The following is an 11,243-nucleotide window of genomic DNA, read 5'->3' as shown; positions in this document are numbered from 1 at the left end:
CCAAAAACAGAGCACGGCTGGGAGGCTGGACTCAGGTTCTAGTCCCAGCTCTGCCATAGACCCTGTTGGAGTGAACCTGGACAGTTCCCTGTCCCTCCCAGGGCCTCAGTTTCTCCATCTGTAAAACAAATGAGGTGAACTACAGCAGTGGCTTTCACATGTTTGGAAGCAGAACCCCGAGCAGCTACAAGAGCTGCTGCCCTTTATTGGTGCAGGGAAGGCAAATAGACTCCATCCACTCAGCCCCCTCATCTGCCCTCCACCAAGGAACTCGCCAAAGAAATTTCCACCCAATTGCAGAAGCAGGGGATAAGAGATCAGGCTTCATCACCGAACAAGGCTGGGCTGCTTACCAGCTGTGTAAGGCTCCCCAAGCCTCAGCTTGCTCCTCTGTAAAATGGGGTTAACAGTACCAACCTCCTAGGGCTGTGTGAGATTAAATGAAATAATCCATGTCCAGTGCTCGGTACATGATGAACCTAGTAAAACTTCAGGCAACAGTGGCTGTTATTGCTAGTCACCCCCAGATGAGAACCACTGCATAAGCCTGCTGGCTTCACCATGCGTTGTATCTGTTGTTCTGGCCCCAAAGCTAGTGCATTTCGGCAGCTGCTACCCCAGATTCCTCAGCGGGCCTATCTCTGCAGCTGCTCCAGAGCAGCTGGGCGTGCAGAGGCTGCTTCGAGGCCAGGCGTGGCCCCGAGAAGGGGAAGAATAGGGCTCCCTGTAATCAGGCCGGTCTGGAAGCAGGGGCCCGGGAGCAGGGTCAGTTTCATCTGGATGACAAAGCCTCTGACAGGCCGTCATTAACTCCCCTCCCCTGCCCTGCACCAGGCCCTGACCTGGCTCCTGAAGCTCCAGAGAGAAGGCGGCAGGTATTTAGCCAAAGCCTTTCATCCCCCGGGGCCCTCCCCTGGCTGCCTGGTGACACAAGCAGGAGGGAAAGTCAGCTTGAAGCCAGGGTCCCCAACTCACCAGGCAGCAATCAGCCCCAGGGTGGACAGCCACTTGGAATTGAGAATCCTGCAATGTTGGAGCTGAAGGAAACTCACAACTACCTAACGTATATATATATGTACAGTGGAGTATTATTCAGTCTTAAAAGGGAAGGAGGGACTTCCCTGGTGGTGCAGTGGTTAAGAGTCTGCCTTTCAATGCAGGGGACAGGGGTTTGAGCCCTGGTCCAGGAAGATCCCACATGCCGCATAGCAACTAAGCCCGTGCGCCACAACTACTGAGCCCGTGCTCTAGAGCCCACGAGCCACAACTACTGAGCCCACGTGCCACAACTACTGAGACTGCTTGCCGAAACTACAGAAGCCCGCACGCCTAGAGCTCCGCAACAAGAGAAGCCACAGCAATGAGAAGCCTGCGCACCCCCAACGAAGTGTAGCCCCTGCTCATCGCAACTAAAAAGAAAGCCCGCGTGCAGCAATGAAGACCCAACGGAGCCATAAATAAATAAATAAATAAATAAATCTTTTAAAAACAAGAAACACCTCTAGTGTCTCCTCTTATTTAACAGATGGGGAAACTGAGGCTGAGAGAGGGGAAAGGACTTACACCCATGCACACAATGGATGACTGTTGAGAGATGCTCCCTGACTTTCTGTTCCTTCCCCAGCAAGCTCCGCTCTCACCCCGGGCTGCACAGCTGCTGCATCCAACTCCTAACCTGGACTCCAGATTCCAGCTGGCTCTTTGGCACACCTACCAGTGCAATTTCTTCAATCTTTTAAAAAAATAACGTTACTCCTTTATTCTGGGTTTTGTTTCTCCCAGTTATAAAATATACCTGTTCCATGAGAGCAGGGACTTCATTTGTCTGGTTCACCCCAGGATCCAATCCCCCAGATTTTTGCGTCAGGCAGGGCATTGGGGAAATACAAGAATGCTTTAAAAAAGTAAAAAGAAATCACCCGTGACTTCCCACCTTCAATGTGCTTTAATATATCTTATTCTTTTTTAAAAATTTATTTTATTGAATTATAGTGGATTTACAATGTCGTGTTAATTTCTGCTGTACAGCAGTGCTTCAGTTATACATATATATACATTCTTTTTCATATTCTTTTCCATTATAGTTTATCAAAGGATATTGAATATAGTTCCCTGTGCTGTACAGTAGGACCTTGTTGTGTATCTATTCTATATATAATAGTTTGCATCTGCTAGTCCCAAACTCCCACTCCATCCCTCCCCCACCCCTCTCCCCCTTGGCAACCACAAGTCTGTCCTCTATGTCTGTGAGTCTGTTTCTGTTTCATAGATAGGTTCATTTGTGCCATATTTTAGATTCCACATATAAGTGATAACATATGGTATTTGTCTTTCTCTTTCTGACCTCCTTTGCTTAGTATGATAATCTCTAGTTGAATCCATGTTGCTGCAAATGGCATTATTTCATACTTTTTATGGCTGAGTAGTATTCCATTGTATAGATGTACCACATCTTCTTTATTCATTCATCTGTTGATGGACATTTAGGTTGTTTCCATGTCTTGGCTACTGTGAATAGTGCTGCTATGAACATAAGGGTACCACTTCACCATGAACATTTTCCTGGCCATTAAGATGTTTTCCTGAGGAGGGACCACGTGGGGGTTGGCAGAGCTGAATCTCTGGCGGGCGTCCAGTTTGGGGCCAGGTTGGAGTTGGAACCATGGAGATTTGGAAGGAAACCCCACCCCCAACTTGTGCCCCTGGCAGCGGGGAGTGGAACCATCCCCCAAATGCGCCCACCTGTATGGGGCATCAGTTGGAGGCGGTGTGGTATCGGGGCATTCCTGCTAACGGTTTCCAGCTTGAGTGGCCTCTGCTGGGCTGGCTCCCTCTGGCTTTTTAGGGACCATTGTGCTGTCCGCAAGGAAGATTTCTGCTCCGCTGGAGTCCAGACGGAGGCTGGAGTGGCTGACCTCACTTGGGTAGGGGACAGAGGTATCCTAATGGCTTCCAATTCAGGTGCTGTTGAATTGTGGGAGCTGGATGAGAATGAGACGCTCATTGACAGCAAGTTCTGCAAGTATGAGCACGATGACATCGTGTCTGCAGTGCCCCAAGCTCTGGCGCACAAGCGGTTGGTGGTAGCAAAGACTTCTGCATCAAGGTTTGGGACCTTGCTCAGTAGATGATTCTGAATTCATACCGAGCTCACTCTGGGCAGGTCACCTGTGTTGCTGCCTCTCTACACAAGGACTCCGTGTTTCTTTCATGCACTGAGGACAGTAGAATTTCACTGTGGGATATCCACTGCCCCAAGCCAGCATCACAGATGGGCTGCAGTGCCTCTGACTACCTTCCTACCTCCCAGCCTTGGCATCCTCAGCGGAGTAAAGTCTGTCTTCGGTGATGAGAATGGACTGTCTCCCTTGTGGGCACAAAGAGTGCAAGCTATGCCCTCAGCTCAGCTGTGCACTCCCAGTGTGTCACTGGGCTGGTGTTCTCCCCACACAGCGCTCCCTTCCTGGCCTCTGTCAGTGAAGACGGCTCACTTGCTGTGCTGGACTCAGGCATTGCTGAGGAGTGTGGAAGCTGAGCCCACAGAGACTGTGAGAGATACTACTCTGTCCCTGCGAAACCACTCCCTTCTTACCCCAGTGGGCTGGGACCGTCAGGTCACCCACCATATCGTGCCCACAGAACCTCTCCCAGAGCCTGGTCCTAAGAGTGTTGCCAAGTAGGTTGGATTTCAGACAAAAAGCAAACCCCCCGTGAGTATCCACTCCCTTTGCCCCTGCGCTCTCAGTTTGTGAGACAACACAGGAGCCTTATACAGTACGTTGATACGTCAGACCTGTGCAGTTAATAGGCACTGTCTCTCAGCCTGGGGCAGGCTGGATTCTGGGGTCCCGTAGTCAGGGAAGAAAAACTTCCTTGAACGTGGATATGTATGTGTGTCTGAGTGTGTGTGTAGATACATAGCTGTTGCTGGCAGGGGGAATAAAAAAGCCATCCCACATCTTTCCCTAGACCCAATCCCCACCCCACAATGTTAATAAAAGATTTTTTTCTTTTAAAGAAAAAGGTTTTTTCCTTTTTTTTGAATTTTATTTTTTTAATGCAGCAGATTCTTATTAGTTCTCTATTTTATGCATATTAGTGCATATATGTCAATCCCAGTCTCCCAGTTCATCCCACCACCACTCCACCCCACCCCACCCCACCCCACCCCCGTTTTCCCCCCTTGGTGTCCATACGTTTGTTCTCTACATCTGTGTCTCTATTTCTGCCTTGCAAACTGGTTCAGCTGTACAGAAGATTTTTTTTAAAGCAAGACGTTATTTGAGAGATTTTGTTTTGTTTTGTTTTGGGGGGTTATTTGGCCATGCCCTGCAGCATGTGGGATCTTAGTTCCCCGTCCAGGGGTCAAACCCACGACCCCTGCATTGGAAGTGAGGCGTCTCAACCACTGGACCACCAGGGAAGTCCAACAAAAGGTTTTTATGCTTCCCATGTAGCTGTGCGTGAGGAATTGGCCTTGTCTGGATGAGGTATATGGGATGTGGGCATCCTGGTTTCTTGGAAGCAGCTCATAGACTGCTCATAGAGATAGGAGCAACTTAATTTTTTTATAGAGCTTAATTCACCTTTATCATGTGCTTCTGTTCACATCCAGCCCAGCTCACCTTGAGGAAGAGCCAGCACACTCACCACAGTTTTGCTCATCTCCTTGCTATTAAACTGAAGAAGTCCAGTTTCTGGCTGAATAAGAAGTTTGGCTGGCACCTGTGTAATGCCCACCCCACACCCCCATGGAGTTATGTATATGAGAGATGAGTGTATTTCTGCCACAGACGTCATAGAAAAAAGTTTCAGGATGGAGAGCTTAATGGCATTTCAGTTAAAAACTGACACAGGCTTGCATAGGAATGTCTGCCATTGTCCCACCTGAAAACAGCCTGGGGCCTGAGCTTTTTTGCCTCTGGGCCCCTGTCTCTGGATATAAGAAGACTGAATGCTGTTTTGGGGGACTCTGAAGATTTTAAATGCGGCATCAGATAGAGAATCAGAAGTATCGGTCAGTGAAATAAGAAGTTGATTCATTGTTGGAAAAAAAGATGTTTTCTTAACACCATTGAGAGTGGCTTGTCAGTGGGTGTCCCCCTCCTCAGAAGTCACCTTCTTAGCAAGGCTCCTGGGACCACTCAGCCTAAAGTGATCCACTTGATCACTTTATTCTCTTCATGACATATATCACTATCTGAAATTATCTTATTCCCTCATCTGTTCACTAGTGTCTTGTTTGTCTGCTTATTAAACTAGCCACGAGGCAGTTTAAGCCCTAGGACAGGAGGAACTAATGCACCACTGGCACCTAGCATACAGCTCTCCTCACCAAACATTCATGGACTGTGTGCCAGGCAGAGTCCTAGGCCCTCAGAGTACAGCAGTGAATAAAACAGACAAAAACCCTCGCCCCTGTGGAGCTTACATTCTAGTGGGGAATGAATGAATGAATGAATGAATTTAACTACCTCCTGTTGTTGGACATTTAGGTCATTGCTCCTTAAGCTTTCCCCCTGCTTTACCTCTCATATAACCAGGAAATTTCTTTAAATTCTCACATTTGATCATTCAAATAAATGTAAAGTTTGCATTCTATGCAGAGTGACCAACTTACCCTGTTTTGCCTGGGACTTTTCTGATTTTAGTCTTGGGCAAACTGGGACAGCTGGTCACCCTAATTCTTTGCTCGACTGTTTTCATGATTTCTTCTCAAAAAAAAAAAAAAAACAGCTTTATTGAAATATATTCCACATACCATAAAATCCATTTGTTTTAAAGTGTACATTTCACTGGGTTTTAGAACAATCACAAGGTTGTGTGATCACCACCACTATCTAATTCCAGAACATTTTCAGCACCCCAAAAAGAAATATTGTACCCGTTAAGCAGTCACTTCCCATTCCTCTCTCCCCACAGCCCCTGACAACTACTGATCTAATTTCTGTCTCTATAAATTTATCTGTTCTGGACATTTCAAATAACGGAATTATGTGGCCTTTTGTAACAGTCTTCTTTCACTTAACATAATGTTTTTAAGGTTCATCCGTATCATAGCATGTATCAGCACTTCATTCTCTTTTATTGCCAAATAACATTACATTATACGAATAAAGCATTTTTAAAAGATTCTATTTGTTCATCAGCTGACAGACATTTATATTGCTTCCACTTTGGGGCTATTACGAATAATGCTGCTATGAACATTGATAAACAAGTTTTTGTGTGGACATATGTTTTTATTTCTCTTGAGTACATACCTGGGAGTTGAATTGCTGGGTTATATGGTAACTCTGTTTAGCATTTTGAAAACTGCCAAACTGCCTTCCAAAGTTGCTGCACCCTTTTCCATTCCCATCAGCGATGGGTGAGGGTTCCAACTGCTTCACATCCTTGTCAACACTTGTCATTGTCTACATTTTTTATTGTGGCCATGTGGTGTGATTGTCATGTTTGTTTGAACACAAAAATTAGGTTTGAAATTACTTATCATCAAATAAAGCCGACCCCCTTGGAATGTCTCCCATGTCAATCATGTGCCCCGGAGAACCCCAAGACCTCTCGGGAGCTGTGAGGACAAGAGCACCAGCCTGATCTATGTGGGTTAAAGTCATTTCCAAAGTTTTGATATTGTAAACAACACTTTTTGATAATAAAAAAAAATTACTTTTGGGACTTCCCTGGTGGTCCAGTGGTTAAGACTCTGCACTCCCACTGCAGGGGGCACGGGTTTGATCCCCGGTCGGGGAACTAAGATCCCGCAAGATACACAGCGTGGCAAAAAAAAAAAAAAAAAGTTAAAAACATTACTTTCAATTTGTTTGATTACTAGTGAAGTGGAAATTTTTTCACATTTATTTTTTGTACCATTTATATGTATTATTATTTATATTTTTCATATATTTTTATTTGTATTTCTTATTTGGTCCCAGAATAATCTTTTCAGAAGAAGAATCTGATCACACCCTTGTTCAGAACTTCAGGTGGCTCTGCACTGCCCACAGAATAAAGACCCACTCCCTTACATCGGACCCTGCCTGCTCCTCTGGCCCCTTTTCATGTCCAGACAACATGCAGTTTCCAAAAAGAGTCCTTCCATCTCTCTCCTTCCGCTTTTGGCAATTTGTGGACATCCCCTCCCCCTGGATGACTCCCAGGCTCGCCACCACATGTCTGATGGAATCGTTTGTTCACGGGACCAGCTTCCTGGGGACACGAACTCTGCAGAAGGGCTCCCTAGTTAGGAAGCACCCTTTGATTGGTTTAATGCTCTGCTGTCACCGTTTTGAAATTCTTAATGATTTTTTAACAACGGGTCTCACATTTTTATTCTGCACTGGGACCCGTCCATTATGTATGTAACCTGTCCTGCTTGTTTACCTTCTGCCTCTCACACAGGTTAATACACTCCTTGACCTCAGAATCTGTCCTACCCCCTCTGTGCCCCCAGTGCCTGGTGGAAGCTGAATAAATGAATGCCTAAAATGTATGAATAAAATGAATGAATGAGGGCTTCCCTGGTGGTGCAGCGGTTGAGAATCTGCCTGCTAATGCAGGGGACACAGGTTCGATCCCTCGTCCGGGAAGATCCCACATGCCGCAGAGCAACTAAGCCCACGAGCCACAACTACTGAGCCTGTGTGCTGCAACTACTGAAGCCCGTGCACCTAGAGCCCATGCTCCGCAACAAGAGAAACCGCCGCAGTGAGAAGCCCGCGCACCACAATGAAGAGTAGCCCCCACTCGCCGCAGCTAGAGAAAGCCTGCGTGCAGCAACGAAGATCCATCGCAGCCAAAAATAAATAAATAAAAATAAATTTATTAAAAAAAATAAAATGAATGAATGATGGGAAGGAAGGGAGGGAGGGAGGGAGGAAAAGAGAAAGGAAGGAAGGAAGGAGGGAGGGAGGAAAGGAACACAGGAAGGAAGGAAGGGAGGAAGAAATTTACCTGTTATACCTTGAGGAATAAGGTAGGAGGAATTTTCAGTGTAAACAGAAGTTGAAAGAACATTCCCAGTAGAGGGAACATGGGTGAAAATTCCCCGTGGGCAGGAAGGACCAGGAGGCCCTGGGAAATGTGGTTGCACTGGCCTCAGCTGAACCCCCAGGATGCGGGGGAAAGTGCGTGTGGGGGGCAGAGGCAATGGCTGGTCTCCAAAAGGAGCTCTTTCCCTGACTGGGGGCAGGGAGAAAGCCCTGGAATCCAGAAGAGGGGGTGTCGGTTAGTGCCCCCAGAGGGGTCTCTCGTGTCATTGGGTGGTGGGAGAGGTCAGTCCAGGAAGTCAAGGGGAGCCAATGAGGACAGCTTGGCTCAAGTCCAGGCCATCAAGGCTGAGTGATCTTAATGACTCCAATCAAAATGCCTTTGCCACCATTGGGACAGACCTCAGGTCTCTGACCCAGGGGTCAGCACCTCCTGCCTCCTGCAAATGTCTTCCCTGGGCCCCAGGGCCTCCACCCCAGCCCACCCTTGGCCCCCTTCCCCTTGGCAGCTGGATAGTCCTCAGGGTCCCAGGACCAAAGAGAGGTTAGAATAGGCCCCAGGCATGGGTGCCCCAGCTGCCTCCAGGGGCAGGAGATAATGACCTCTTGGAGCTTATGGGCATAGGGCTTGGCCCTGCCCAGCGCAAGGGAAGCAGCCCAGATGTCTGCAACCTCCCTGCTCCACGGAGTTTAATGTTGCCAATCTGGGTCCGTCTACTTCGCCCCTCACCCCCTGCTACTTTCTCTCCTTTACTCCTGACCTCCCAGCCATAGTGGCTTTCCTTCCAGCCCTTGATAAGTCAAGTTCATTCTCACATCAGAGCCTTTGCACTTCTCTCTGCCTGGAATGTTCAATCCCCAGATCCAGGCATGTCTGCCTCTTATCATCAGGCGGCCCTCAGCTCAAACACCACCTCCTCACTCAGGAACGCTAGAAGTGTCCTCCCCAGCTGGATGCACGGCCAGCCCTTCTCCACCCCATGACCTTCTTTAATTTTCAGACTGCCTGGCTCAGAATCCTACCCCTATTATCTACTAGCTGGTGCAAGTTACTGAACCTCTCTGCCTCTATTTCCTCACCTATAAAATGGGGATAATAGTAACACATGTCATTATGTTGTTGGAAGGAGTAAATGAGATGACACAGGCACATAGTAAGGCTCCATAAAGGGTAGCCATTGTGACCATCACTGTCTGCCCACCCCAGCTCCCCTTGAGAGAAGAAACTGTCTGCTTGCTCATAGCTGCAACCCCAGGGCCTAGAACAGTGCTTGGTACATAAAAGCCACTCCAGAAATATGTACTGATCTGTTTGTTTTCTCCTAATATTTTGCCCTTTTCCTACTCTCCTGCTTCCCATGCAAGAGAAACTGTTAAGCAGACTAAAGCCCTCCCCAGGCTGGAACAGGAGAAAGGATGGAGACAGTGGTGAGAGCAGAGACATCATGGGCCCTGAGAGGGCCCTGCATGTTGCAGCCAGACCCCAAAGGGGGACCTACCAGAATGACCCCCAAACCACAGTGTGACCTCCCAGCTTGTAGGGGCTTATAGGAGGCCCCATAGCATTGAATATATATTCAGGTGTTTTTTTGTTTTTTTTTTTGCAGTACGCGGGCCTCTCACTGTTGTGGCCTCTCCCGTTGCGGAGCACAGGCTCCGGACGCGCAGGCTCAGTGCCCATGGCTCACGGGCCCAGCCGCTCCGCGGCATGTGGGATCTTCCCGGACCGGGGCACGAACCCGTGTCCCCTGCATCAGCAGGCGGACTCTCAACCACTGCGCCACCAGGGAAGCCCTATTCAGGTGTTTTAACTTGACATATTTAGTGAGAAAATCCTCAGTGCCAGATCCTGTACTGGCCACTGGCCGCACAATAGCATACAAGACAGACACAACCCTTGCCCTTGAGGAAAAATTCACAGCCTAGTCAAGGGCACTGATTAGTAAACAAACATTTACACTCTCGTCTGAACAAGTACAATTGGATTATGGACACGTCATAGCCATAGCAATGCTGGAAAATGAAATATCAGAAGGGAGGTGACATGTGAGTAGGGTTTCGAAAGGTGAGAATGAGTAAAACAGGTACTGAATTCTTCTAAAATTAAACAAATTTTCCTGTCACATTGGCTACGCAAAGATAGCGATCTTAGTGAAAGTTCCGCTTTTCCCTGGGAAAGAGGGACAAGCAAGTTGTGATGGAGACTGAAAAATCTCACAAACAAAAAGGGCTTCTCCTCTGGGTGCCTGGGTCGAAAACAGGCATCTACAGACTGTGATAAGTGGGGTGAGTCTCAGACACAGAGTGGGGGGCAGAGAGGGGCTGAGGTCAAGGGTCAAGGATGTCTGTTGAGCACTTAGTAATTAAAAAAAGAGATCTCATGTTTCGATATGAAGGAATCAAAATGGCCCTGCCAAACTGGCTGCGTCGATGTGTCCTTGAATTTGACAGAGTCATTGTTTCAAGTTTCCTCCTCTGCTCCAAGGCACAAACCAGGTCAAACTTTCCCACGGCAAACAGCTTCACCACAGACTCTCCAGTCACGGGGCCTCTTCTGTTGACAATGTCCCATAGGGTGCGTTTGGATGGAGACAAATCCAGCAGTGCGCCAGCGCTGGCTCACACCAGCTTTCAGGAGCCAGTTGCTACAGTTTGGGGAATTTTGCAATTTCAGGTTGTTGAACAGTCATTATTAAAAATTAAATTGTATAAATTTACAATTAAGAGATATTAAATCATGGATAAACAACGAGGTCCTACTGGATAGCATAGGGAACTATATTCAATATCCTGGTATAAATCATCATGGAAAAGAATATGAAAAAGAATGTATATATATGTATAACTGAATCACTTTGCTGTACAGCAGAAATTAACACAACTTTGTAAATCAACTATACTTCAATTAAAAAAGGAAATATTAAAATAAAGATAATACTCAAAACTCACGACTTCCTACTGATTTTACTACATTTTATTATTCTCTATTCTCTCGAGGTTATCTGCATCTATTGTAACTGAATAGGAGAACTTTGGCAATAATGAATGATGTGCTTCCACACACCTCTTCCCACCTCTGCTTTGTGATATCACGTTGGTAACTTGAAGTCGGCCAAGGTTGGAATTGGCAAAAGTCACAAATCGGGCCTTGATTTGCTGTTTTGTTGACTTTCTGGGTTAAAGAAAGTGATGGATGAAATATTAACAGTGTAAACTAAAATGCTGAAGCTGAAAGAGGTTTCTGTTTAATGAATA

The 11,243-nt window shown here is 47.0% G+C and overlaps 1 pseudogene; it reads left to right on the top strand.

The window, feature by feature from the left end:
• The first annotated feature begins 2,662 nt into the window (after positions 1–2,662).
• LOC137212387 (methylosome protein WDR77 pseudogene) lies at positions 2,663–3,780 on the top strand (annotated as a pseudogene).
• The last annotated feature ends 7,463 nt before the right edge of the window (positions 3,781–11,243 follow it).

This window comes from Pseudorca crassidens, chromosome 2, assembly GCF_039906515.1.
Source record: "Pseudorca crassidens isolate mPseCra1 chromosome 2, mPseCra1.hap1, whole genome shotgun sequence".
NCBI lineage: Eukaryota > Metazoa > Chordata > Mammalia > Artiodactyla > Delphinidae > Pseudorca > Pseudorca crassidens.
This window is presented reverse-complemented; position numbering and strand designations above follow the sequence as displayed.